This window comes from Coloeus monedula, assembly GCF_965178545.1.
Source record: "Coloeus monedula genome assembly, chromosome: 10".
NCBI lineage: Eukaryota > Metazoa > Chordata > Aves > Passeriformes > Corvidae > Coloeus > Coloeus monedula.
This window is the reverse complement of record NC_138790.1, coordinates 18,714,231-18,727,176: the sequence shown is the minus strand read 5'-3', so window position 1 is coordinate 18,727,176 and position 12,946 is coordinate 18,714,231. Positions and strand designations below refer to the sequence as shown.

At 38.8% G+C, this 12,946-nt stretch overlaps 1 long non-coding RNA gene across 1 annotated transcript in view; it reads left to right on the top strand.

The window, feature by feature from the left end:
- The window catches only part of LOC309576811, a 228,406-nt gene that overhangs the window by 214,202 nt on the left and 1,258 nt on the right, over window positions 1–12,946 (top strand). Inside the window, exon 2 of the long non-coding RNA XR_014226718.1 lies at window positions 5,158–5,228. This is a non-coding gene — a long non-coding RNA (uncharacterized lncRNA). The remainder of the gene's footprint in view (window positions 1–5,157; window positions 5,229–12,946) is intronic.

Sequence of the window (12,946 nt, the reverse complement as noted above, 5' to 3'; positions counted from 1 at the left end):
ACCGGTGAGCCTTCAGTCTGAGAGCAGCTGGTTTGTGGCATCCAGGGCAAGGACCTTGTACAGCCCCTTTCTGCTGGAGCATGGCAGCTCTCCGTGCTATTAGGAACAGAGGCAGGGAGGAATTATTTTAACTGTAGAGTTCATAAGATAAAGATAGTGAAGTATGGAACATGGATGGGAGCACTGCACAGGGGTGGGTTTTGGTGTTTCTGAACAAAAACCTGCTTGTGAAGAGAACAGACATGCACAAAGTCCAGCCCTGCAGCCAATTTTCAGTGTCTTTTCCTGCATAAAGACTAGGGACAAGCCAGCTGCAGTGCACACGCATGGAGGCATCCTCTGGCTTCCTGCAGGACTGAGATGTGGCAGAGAGGCATCAAGGTAAAAGAACCCTGCTTTGGAAAGTTTTAGCTTCTGAAAGAGGCTTTGAAGATGTTTGAGGAGGAAGGATTTCTGTGGTGCTTTTGTACATAGTTTACACAGCCAACCTTTCAAACTGCTAACAGAGTCCAGAGCCTAGAAACATTCACAGTTGCTTCAAAGTTAAGGGCTTTGTCCTGTTAAGTCATTACATTATCTGAGTATAAACCAAAGAGTTTTCAGCTCTGAATAATTTAGGTGAAAGAGTTAGCCCTAGGCCAGGTGCTCTACTTAGGGAGATGGTGAAATAAATTATTCAGAAAGGGAGACAGGTAAAACAGATGGAAAAGGCCGCCAAAACAAGACACCCAGAGGGCAGCTGTTTTGCAGGTCCCCTGTGAAGCCTCCCCCTCACTTACGAGGAGGGCTGTGGTAATGAGTCAAGCAGTGGTGTTGAAACTGAACTTTGCCTTGTTAATTCATGTGGTGGTCACAGGGAATGCAGGTACTGATACCTAGAAGCAATCACCACTGTGTCCAAGCCTGTGCAACCCATGCTTTAACATTAGAGAGTACATTTGCAAAGGACTAAGGACAGAGATTCCTAAATTATTTGATTTTGAAAATGATCCTCAGTGGGGAGGGGAAAAATACACTCCTCAAAATATTTACTCAATTTAAACAATCTTTCAAACACATAGAATCATAGAATGGCCTGGGTTAGAAAGGGCCTTAAAGCTCATCCAGTTTCATTCTCCTGCCATGGGCAGGGACACCTTCCACTGGACCATGTTGTTCAGAGCTCCATCCAAACTGACCTTGAACACTTTCATGGATGGGGCATCCACACCTTCTCTGGGCAGCTTTTTCCAGTTGCATTTTGTCTTCCCACTCATATCTAGATTTCAAATTTTGATTTAACTTGTGCAATTTGGAGTACATTTTTCAAGGCAATTTGGGATTCTTACTACTTCTGTTTATGGTCATATGTGTCAATTTTTATAGAACCCATCATTTCAACTATGATAAATAAAGCCCTTTGATATTAAAAGTACTCAAATAGTCCAGGAACTTATGCCAAAGCAATGAAAAGTTCTAAATTATCTTGCCATTTTTACTGACAAGTGAATATTTTACTAGCTTTTACTGTCAGTCAATGTTTGATTCTTTTGCTAATGACAATCACTAACTTTACTGATGGTTGGCAATGTAAGACAAGTGTCATGAATGTATACAAAATCTGACACCATTTTTTTTAGGGAGACTAAATAAAATCACTTCAGTGCTGATTTTCATTCCCATAATACAGCACCTACTCATACAAATAATTGTCCTGGTTATGAGGGAATAAATTGCCTGTGCAAATGGCAAATTAGATGTACAATTGTCCAGCAAGATGTTTTTGTGAATAGGAGCTTGGTACTTTGCCCAAGTCTGTCTTACTAGGGTTGAGCTTTTACCACGAAGAGAATCCCAATCCCTCTCTCTTCTGCTTCCCTGCCCCAGGAGCGAGTGGTGAAGGGTACAAGAGAGGAAATAAGGCAACTATCAAGAGAAGGAAAGCAAAAGGAGGCACCTGAGCAAGGACAAGAGGGAAACAGATGAAAGATTTGACTAAAGGAAAGCACTGTGAGGAAAGAATACTGGTGTGGCAAACACTGAGACATCCTCCTTTAATTTCATCAGCCTAGATGCTGGTACCCTCCTGAAAAATGGCACCAAAGTTACCACATCCCCACTGTCTTCCTGGAGAATCTGATTCACTGCAGGACCTTGAAAATTTCATTTCATCCCTATTTTCTGTATCTTTTCTTTTCTTTGTTGAGTTACCCAGTGACTGAGCCCTGTGGGGCAGAAACTCTATCTTGGCATTTTCTGTTTGATGTTCAGCATAATAAATCCTCAGTGTTACTGGGGCTGGGTGTAAGTGTAGCACAGATAATGCAGCTACCAACATAACCCCTGCAGAAAGCACACTTGTACATAGACCTGGATAGCAGCACATTCCCTATGGTCTTTAGACTGCATTTCCATGGAGGAAAGTTTTAATGAAGAAAACACATTCATGTTGTTGTTATTATCATGGCTATCATGGTAATAATTTCTTAGTTAAGGAGCTATCTAAATCTACTAGAGACCTTTGAAATGCAAACAGCTTTTTTCAGGTATAGTTTGTTGAAGTGATGCATTTATGATGTCGTGATAAATTGTGTGAAACTTAATAAGACACAAGATTGTGGCTTCACTAAAATTCCAGGCAGAACTGTTGCAAAAGTGAAATCTCTTGTTTAATCTTAAATGTAGTAAAGGTAGCACAGAAGGGCTCAAACTTAACCTTTTTAAAATGGTAATCTTTTTCCTTTTCAATTTTGCTCCAATGTAAGAGTTCTTCTCATATAACACTTTATGTAATTGTTTTCCAAAATAAGTGTAAGATGACCTTCTTTGGCATCCTCAGGAAGTTCCTTTTGCTGTTTTATAGGAGTTTCAAGAAAGTGTTAGATATTCTTGCTGTCTACAGGCTCCTCTGAGCTGACATTCTGCTTGTAGTTATCTGAGATATTATGTAAGACCAAGAATTTCACTTATTTTCTAGCTAGAGAAGTGAGTATGTGAGCTAAGGATGACACTTGGTCAATAAATCCTTTCACTTCCTTTGTGTTTCCTTTGATCTCTGAGGAGGATTTTGCCATCCTCTTCAAAGAAAACAATATCCGCTGATGTCCATCTTTTCTGATTCCCTCTTGATATCTTTCCTTCTTTGTGACCATCATTGTGGCTTCCTGACTTCTTTCATTTGGTAGCTAACTCAGAGATACTTGAAGTATTTACTCTTCTTTCATGTCTCTGTTTTCTTGGCCCTCTTCTCATCTTACCACCATTTTAATTAGCCTTATTTTCTGTCTCTTCCTCCTAAAAATGCAGACATTTGTCTTTTCTGTTTGTTTTTTACCATTGTTTGTAGTCATCTCTTCACTTGATACTCTTTTCCTAAGTGATATTTTTTACTAACTTAATGATTATCTCTAATTTGCATGTCTGTCTGTTTGTAATCTGGCTATCTGTATATTCCCTATGGCACTTTTTCTTCTGGATGAATGTTTGTTACACAGCAAGGGTAGCCTGTAAATACTACTTAGAAAATCTTTTCAAATCATGTAATCACCTTGCAGTTCTATTTTGAATTCCCATCTTAAAGGAAAAAACCATATCTATATAACTGCATTAGCAATGTGAGGTAAATCACCCAGTAACTCAAGAAGGGATTGTGACTTCACCTCATTAAAAGGTTTTCCTCTTTTCTTACCAGGTTTTAAAATCAGTCAATGAGAAAGATCACAACTGTCATCTGCCCAGCCCTGGGGCAGTGTGAGACAAAACAAGAAAGATATTCTCTCAGCAATTGCTTCCCATATCAATGCACATAAAGGAGTTTTCATTTAGTTTGCTGGAAAACAGCATCTTCTGCCTAGAGGAAACTAATGCAGGTAACAACTCTGGATTGGCACAGAGTGTGGAAGGAATGGGATGTACCAGGAAACAATCACCTACTCATCAATGAAATAGAAAAACTCTAAACTTATTTTCTTCTATTTTGAATTTATATCTCAAAATATGACAATATTTGTTAAAGCAAATATTAAAAATAATTTTAAAATTATGTTAAGACTAATTTGGGTGAGATATGTGAACAATTCAATGGCTTTGCAGGCAGAGGATTTAATAAGTGATACTGTACACACACCTGAGAAAATAATTTGGTTCTTATTTGGCTCACTTCATTATAAATAGTGCCCTGATGAAATAGAAAACAATATTTTTTAAACTAAAATTAATCTAAAGGTTCTATTTAAATTAATATTCATTAAAAGTTCTATTAAAATTAATAAAATTCAGAAAACGGCAGTATTACTGATGTGATTGAAAAGGCTGGTGTATGTTGTTTTCCACTCAGTGCATCATTAAAGAGGAGGCAAACTGTTATGTTCAGCTGAGCTGAACTGAAAATAATAATGGAACCGAGAAAGATGTACTTGAAAATTTGAAAAATCTGACCAGTATCAGCAGTGTTTCTCTGGAAAAGCAGGTAATTTCAGGAATTACTCACTGCAGGGTGTAGATATCACCTACTTTCAGGGATATAAATTGACCTTTCTGGATGGTTTCATGTAGGTAAGCTCCAAAGTGTAGTGAAACTATCTTCAGTGCCTTTTACAATTTTTACAGTAATATTTGTTGTGCAAATGTGGCTTGTACATAACCTCGGGGCTTGATCAATTATTCTAAGATGTTTTCAAGAGCTTGAAATTATTATACTTCAGCTATAAAAGGGAAACTCTTTATCATGGGATGCATGGCTTGATGTATTTTTTAATGTGCCTGGAAATTAAGAGAGGCTGATTTTTATAAGTCATTACAGTAGAATATTTTTTGACTCTGCTCCATCAAAGTGGGTGAGATTCATACAGCTGAGATCAGGTTCAGGCTGACAAGACTGGGGTATTTCACTTGCAAACTATACAGTGAATTTTTAATAATGAATATAATCAACATTATTAGCAACCACTTAATGATTCAGATGCAGGTTTACCCCAGTGCACTTGCTTATTATATGTGCCCACTGAACAGCATTGCACTTCATCTTAAAAGAGTATTTTATATGCACTTTATATACAAGAGGAGAAATTACTGGAAGTCTGAACTTGCATTTTGAAATGTGAACTGAATAATGTTTTATGGGAAGGGTACTATTCTTTTAAACCTTTTCTCTTTTCTTTTCTCCCTTTTTTTCTCCAGAAAAGAAAACACACTAGAAGTTGCATTTGTTAATAGCTTTCTCTTACCCATTGTGAAGTATTTCAAATTTGGTAAGTAGGGAAGGGAATTAAAATGAATTGCTTTTACAAGAGGGTATAATTTTTTTAAAACTTTTTAAAATCATTTTTTAATCATTTTTAATATGGACATGTTTATTTTGGCTAACTCCATTGATTATGGCCTATATCTTTCTCAAAGCTTCTTTGGGTGGATGAAAAGCTTTGTCCTATGCAAATACAAGCTGTGATTATCAGTTATCTAATGTTCCTGTTGGGTATTCGCTAATATGTTCTAATATGATTGGTATGAAATATGTGGTTTCTACTGTGGCTATCAAAAATTTCAGTCTCTGCTGTCAGTAGTGGACAAGACTTGGAAAGTAAACTCCAGTGGGCAGGTGAAATGCCACAAGTTTTGAAAGAGTTTCTCTGCAATAAATTATCAAATATAAAATTCTGCCCCACATAAATCAATGGATAAAATTCCTTTAACTTCTATGATCAGGATTTTGGCCTGAAACATATGGACTTAAGTAGGAACTGAGATCTTTAAAAACATGGCCTCTGTTTTAAGTAGGTCCGTGTCAGGGTTAAGGTGGGAGGGGCAGCAGGGAAGTTACTGAATGAGCTTCAGGACTGAAATGATGGATTTCCAGAGCACCTTGGGGTGGACATCCTGTTTCGTCCAAGCAGGGCACTCCAGGACTTACAGTGGCATTTTCCTGCTACCCTGTCTTGTGGCTCTTGACTAGAACTAATGTGTGGGACATGTGTTAGTGTTGAGATGAGGTTTTTGCAGGCAAGCAGGCAGGCCCTGCCAGCAGGTCACAGACAAGGTACACAACTGCTTGCATCTTGTTCAACATCCACACCCCTTGAGTCTGCACCTCTTCTTTTTCAGCTGTGACTCTCCTCTCCTTCTTGCTCTTCATATTCTAGGTTGCAATTAACACTTTGGAACTCAAGATTAGCACATTCAAGCCACATACAAAAGAGTGAGATGGTGACTGAAATGATGGAGAGAGGTATTTACAATATGGAGCAGCAGGGTTGTGTAATAGTGTATAATTCCTGTGTGGTCTGCTGAGAAGTGCCAATCTGTGCAATCTGTTATGGCAAAAAGCCAGAAAAGGGGCCATATAAACTGGAATCAAGTGAAGACATGGTACTACTGCCTTAGAGTTTGTAGCCCATGACATGTAGTGGGGAAGGAAGAAATCATAGGGGTTTAGTGCCTCTTTCTATGCAAAGCCTGACAAATCAAATTCTGACTGGCCTGTTGCAAAACAAAATGTTTGCATTTCATCAAGCCATAAGGATGGAACAGTTAAATCAACATAGAGATAAGTTTTGTCTGGGGAATCTATGGAAGAGCAAAGATAGGGAGATGGTGAAGGAAGGAAGAGACCACAGAGGCTCACTTGAATGGATCTATGCAATGTTCTCTTAAGACATGGCCATTTCCCTCCTCCAGTGCCCCCTAGTTCTCAAGAATGCATGTCTGGGGTGCAGGAAATCCACTGGCAGACAGTCCAGACATACATGAGGTGTGCAGAGAACCAGCTTGGTCTGTTGCCACATGAGATTTGAAGTGGGATTGGTGGTGTCTGTTTTCAAGATGCCTTCTTATTCCCAAGAGATTTCCTTATGGATATTGTCAGGGAGCTTACAAAAGTGGCCTTTTTCTCACACGAGAGTTTGAAAAGCAGAATGCTCACGATTTTCAAATCATGCAACATGGTTTGATATCACTCATGGAGTAAGGCACAAGTCAGTGGGGGGAGAAAACACATATGATAAGTGAAACATTTTCAGTATTTTGCTTGAATGGAAAAATACAGTGACACTTTAAATCTACTGAAATAAAAGGCAGTTAATATTTTAACTTTTGTATATATAAATGTGTATGTGGAAGCTGTTATTAACACGCACCTTACTGTAATGATTCATACAGATGTTAAGTAGGATTATGAAACAAATAAAGGCATAACCATTCTCTTAAATCATGCTATACTGATCAAACAGTTCTGTGCAATACCCCAGCTATTTACTTACAAGAAAAAACATGATTAGTGCACATTAGTAATGTGGTAAAATGGAAATAATGTCAAAGCACACATTACCCAAGCAAAGAGTACTAAGTGAAATAGAGCCAAGTTTACAATTACAACCAATTTACACTCATCTAAGAAGTTATTTAAAAATTAATTTCACCAAATAACTAATGTAGCCTGTATTTTCTGATTCAACAAACCTTCCAAACACTGCTTAATTTTAAGCATGTGAGTTAATAGTTTTCTTCCTAGGGTCCACAGATGCCTGGAAGACCCTGGTCTCTTCCTATGAGGACCAGTAGAAATAAGGAAGAAAAGTGTTAAGCATTTGAAATTCCCTGTTCTGCTGGTAAACTTGAACAGCATGTCAAAAACCACTTAATATAAGCAATCTGCCTCCTTGTCCATCCAAAAGTTAAGCATGCAAGATTTGAACACTGTACATGCAAACTGTACATTCAATCAACTTGTCATTATTACACATATTCATTTACTGTTATAATAGTTATTACAAAAATTTAAGTGTTGGCTGCATAAATCTCTTTATTCTGTATGTTATACAGGACAAAACCAGGAAACACTGTGGAATACAAATAGATTAAACAGTGAGTTGGAGATGATGGAAAATACACTATGAGTATTTGTCCCAAGTGATATCGTGACATAGAAGTTAATGCAAATTCATTTCTCAATTTTAAACCTTTAAAATGTTATAGGGTGGCAACTACTTCCTCTAATACAAATTATTGTGCCCTGTGTTCTTACCAATTGCTGTGTCCAACAAGCCCTTTGGTCAAAATGAAAACTGATGAACAGTCTCAACAATTTATACTGAGCTCTTTTATAGAGCCACGTGTGTGGCAGCATTGATATGACAGGTGTCTGTACCTTGCAAAGGCATATAAAGAGCATTTTTTCTGAGGCAACATTGTGTATTTGTAGCCGAGTTAGAGAGGTAGGGCAGGATTTGGAAATAAGGATGATATGAAACACAAGGAAGATGATCTAATTGATTTGGTATTAACCAGTAGCTGGAAGACCAGAGTTAAAAATAAATTTGGATAAAATTTCCTGTTAAAATTCTTTCCTGTTCTGCTACATCATTGCCGTGTGGCCTCCAGACAGTCACACAGACCTAGAAAATCTGAAGATACTCAGGCTCCTACCTTCCCTTTGAAAACAATCAGGATACAAGTACCTGAATACCTTGGTGGAAAAGCTTTTAATCTTTGTGTTTGCTTCAACTCCCCTGGTGTACAATTGAGATGAATAGTGCCTCTCTGAAAATGTGATCATTTAGGTGTGAAGTTTTAAGATATTATGGTAAAGAGGCCACAGAAGTACCTAAAGCGCTGCTTATCAGCAGGTAGAGCCTTCAAGCCATCATAAAGCTTTGGCTGTCGCAGTATTTGTTTATTCTCTGCAGCAGTTTTGATTTTTATTTTGCTTCTGTGAGCGCTCTGTGGAGGCTATCTTTGGTCTTGGTTATCACTACAGATTCTGCTTTTATTGTTGTGTTAGGGAAAACCCGAGTACCTTAGCCTGACAGTTTGGAGTTCAAGATAGTTGGGGGAAAATGGGGGTTTAATCATCAAAACTATGAATCAGATGAACACTTTTTTTTTTTTCAACAGGAGTTTATTATAATTTTAATTTTTCCTTGAAGAGTTCTGTTTCTTGAAGCACTTTCCCAAAGGTAGGGCCAGAAAAGTCAATGCTCACATCTGTTTTCATTGTCCACATTTTCTGGCATAGAGATTGATCTTAAATTTTATTTTTTCCCCAAAGGAAAAACCCAACCGTGCAAAATATATTCAAATCTCTATTGGGTACTTTTATAAAACCAATGGTAAGCTGCTGGGCATGTCAGGTTTCCATCTTGATTGTGGATAAATGCTATTGGAATAGAAGATATTTATTAGTATGAGCATTATAAGCAGAGCTGAAAAATTAATGCAGAACTGGATCTGTAGTCCTGACCAATAATTTTGCCAAAGGGAGAGGACAACTAGTCCAGAGAATCAGTAGAAAAACTCTGCCAAATATAGCTGTAGGAGAAGTGCAAGGTAATGGAACATTGAAGTAAACTGAAATGTTTGGCAGCTTTTAGAACAGTTGAGAACATCTCTCTGGAGTGTTCATAGTGCCTACCTCATCAAAGTCTGTAATGGTCACCCAACTTAGAGAAGGAACACCTGCTATGGAAATGTACAGGACCTTGGCTCCCTGTACAGAGGATGGAGAGGATTTGTTATGGTGCCTGGCAGATGGCCTGACTTGATCTCAATTAGCTTTAAATACCCTTTGATGTTGAGAGTGCACTTACCCCATGTTGACTGGTCCGTTCTGATGTAACAAGGATAAACCCTCTCCCCAGAATGCACAGGGAACAGGGTCCTGCAGGCACCACACCACTCACACCTCGACTTTAGGGGTTGATGCTCACACAATTAGCACATCCCCAGACATCATCCTGTGTGTGTGGTCACCTTCCCCAGTTCCTGGCAGGAAGGGCTGTTGTTCCCATGCTGCAAGTTGAGCTTTGGTGGGCTGTGCCTCTTATTTAAGCTCACAGCTGGTGGCTTTGAAAGAGCAGGAGTTGTACCCCAACCCACATCTCCTGCATTGTACCGAACTGGGTGTTCTTTACCATGTTCATCCTTGTAGAGTGTGAAGCAGGTATATGCAGTGGCCCCCTGGCAGGAGAGGAGGGGATCATTTTGCAGACAGTAACACACTGCATAGCAGCTCCAGGGTGACAGGGTGACATCCACAAAGCCCATTTTGGTCCCCTGCCCAGAACCATGCCATCAGCAATCATGAAGCTCAGAGTCATCTTAACTAGCTTCGATTTTGTATATATGTTACTGGAGCTTTGCCATACTGCCTGAAGCAAACTCATGTGAAACTAAATTACATATGGTCACACAGATGCAGATTATGAACTGTCTACATGCTCATTATAGAGGTGTTTATATTGAGGTTGGTCTTGAAAAGCTCAGACCTGGACTGCTCAGCTTGAATTTTATCTTCAATTAATTTAGAATTATGTGTAATTACCAATCCCTACTGAGTCAATGAAGTGTCTGCATCCAGAACTGGTAAACTCGGTTTTTGGCACAGGGAAATATTTTGTCAGGGCAGAGAGGGAGATCTGACAAACAAATTTCAAGTTGTCTTGGAGACATGGAAACAGAGACACTGTTCTGTAAAAGCAGGAAGGGACCATGTTATGGTACAGTTCTAAAAGTCATATAACACCACCTGAATTCAAAACCTCCTTTTATTCTAAGACTTGGAAGTTCAGGCCATCCACTCTTAAGACTAGTCAGTGACAGCATGGCAAAGTGAGCTCTACCCACACACACAGTCCTTTGATCCTACGGACACAACTCTGGGATGCAGCACAAACCTGAGAAGTCCTCAGCAGCCTCAACCCTGTTAAAGCCCCTGGGAAGGGAGGATGCTCAGCACGTTGCCAACATGGACTCTGAAGTGCATTTCAGTTATGTGCCTATCAGGCTGGATATTTAAACTCTCAGAACTCAGTCAAATAAGCCCGGTTTCCCTTGCAGCAAGACTAAGTGTTATTTCCTCAGTTAAGATTATTTCCACATTAAAATGGAATGGATTCATTCCATGTTGGCTGCATAGTACTTGTAAGAACTAAGGTCAAAATATATTTTTATAGTTTGGAAACTGTACTTTTGTCATTCACTCAATAGTCTTTGAAATCTTAATGTTTGAATTTCACAACAATAATAATAGTATTGCTTTCGAACGAGAACTTAGCATAGCAATTACCAGCCGAGACAAAATGAATGTTTAAAAAATTATCACTGTCTGAACCTAAGCTCTTACAATGCAAGTTGTTTTATAATCTGATTGAGAAGAAATCCTCATATTCTAATAAAATAAAGTAACTGGAGACAAAGTGAAATAAATAGCAGCAATAACAATACTTCTTGTGATTAAATATTTCACATTTCAAGGATGCCTATTCACAAAACACTTAAATAGCTCATCAGTTTTGCCAATTTCTCTTGGTTGTGAGGAATGGAACGCCTTCAGCTGAGTGGACATTCTCACTGTACATCTACTTTAGGGAGATGGTTTATCTCCAAGCCTTTGCAATTAGATTGCCTCATGTCTGTGTAAATAAATCAGTCACAGTACACATTTTGGTGAAATACAGTCACTTGGAAGCTTGGGTTCTCCTTAGGTCAAAGGGCAAAACATTGCACAGAAGAGATCACCTGAATGGGGGATACCAGGGTTGTGGGAGAAACTTCCTAACTGATGAGCAAGCAAGTTGCTCTGAAGGTTTTCAATCATATTTTGCTTGCTTTGATACAAGTGCATGTTCATTTTTAGTCTCTTCAGGCCTTGCTAGTAGTACTGGGCAGCAGGGCCAATGTACAGCAGAGATCTCAGCTGCTGTGGTGGAAAATGGGAGATCTCAGCACTTCTCACAGTTAGTCCCTAGACTGGGTCAAGATGGTGGCCATCCTGAAACATAAGCCAGAAATTAGGATGGCACCTGACTTTCCCAGAAAATGCCTCTGTAAGTGCCTCAGTATTTAATAAAGGGTGTTTGAAGTACTCAGCTGCACAAGCAGACACACACACAGAAATACGACTCTTCTAGATTTGAGTCTACCCTTACCAAAAATAAAATAATTGATGTCTGTGGCATTACACCTGGTTTCTAGAAATGCTGAATGGGGCTCTCTGTACAGATCCATAAAGTGCTCTTTAATACATATGTAATTATATTGATGTAATGTCTCTCTTTTCCTTTTATGATAAAGTAATACAAAACCTCCTCCTAACTCCTTACATCTTTTATTGTTTTATTTTATAAATCTAAAGAAAAAGTGGCTCATAACAGTCTTTACAAACAAGCTGCATCTGTTTAATATTAAAGTGAAAAAAATAATAATAGAACCATTACTTTGGAATATCCAAATAACCTGAGGAAAAATAGCATCCATCTGGCCGTTGGTATAACTGTTTTTTACATCAGTTGGATGTCTCTGGGATTGCAAGATTCAACACTTATCTTTAAGTAGAGTGAGTTTCTAAAGATGTAGCATCCAGAAACTTGTGAGTAATCTGTCCTCTTAGAAGTACAATATTGTGTTACCAGATCTGCTGAGCAAAAGCACAATAAAGTTAATCCTTTGGTTCTGGAAAAGCTGTAGGTATTGCAATGGCAGATGTGCTGAAACAGAAGTGTTTACGTTTGTTAGGGCATGTGAAGCAGCAACTCCGCCAGCTCACGGGTATTTGAATTTCCTGCAAACTTTTACCTAAGGGCTATCGAGGGGAAGGAAAAGAGCTCAGAAGAAGTCTCTGCACCCTACTGACAGACTGGCCAACCTCTTCTGGTGAACTGGTGGGCATGCACCTGCATTTTCTCATTGAACTTATTCACTGTGAATGGAGTCATTATGGCATTAAAGTGCTTTTGGTATATGGGGTACAGTATTACCAAGATCAATACTCTGTTATATTTAATATATTTTCCACTTCTTCCTTCTTAGTATGCCATATGGAAAGGAAGAAAAATGTTAGGTCAAGGATTTTGTACTGTGGAGGTGTGATATGACTCTGGTTTGGCCAGAGCTTTGAGATGGAGCTGCCTTCTAGACCTTTGCCAACAGTGAGCTCCCAAGAGAAGTCTGTCAGACTTTAAACTATAAAGCCAGGTTG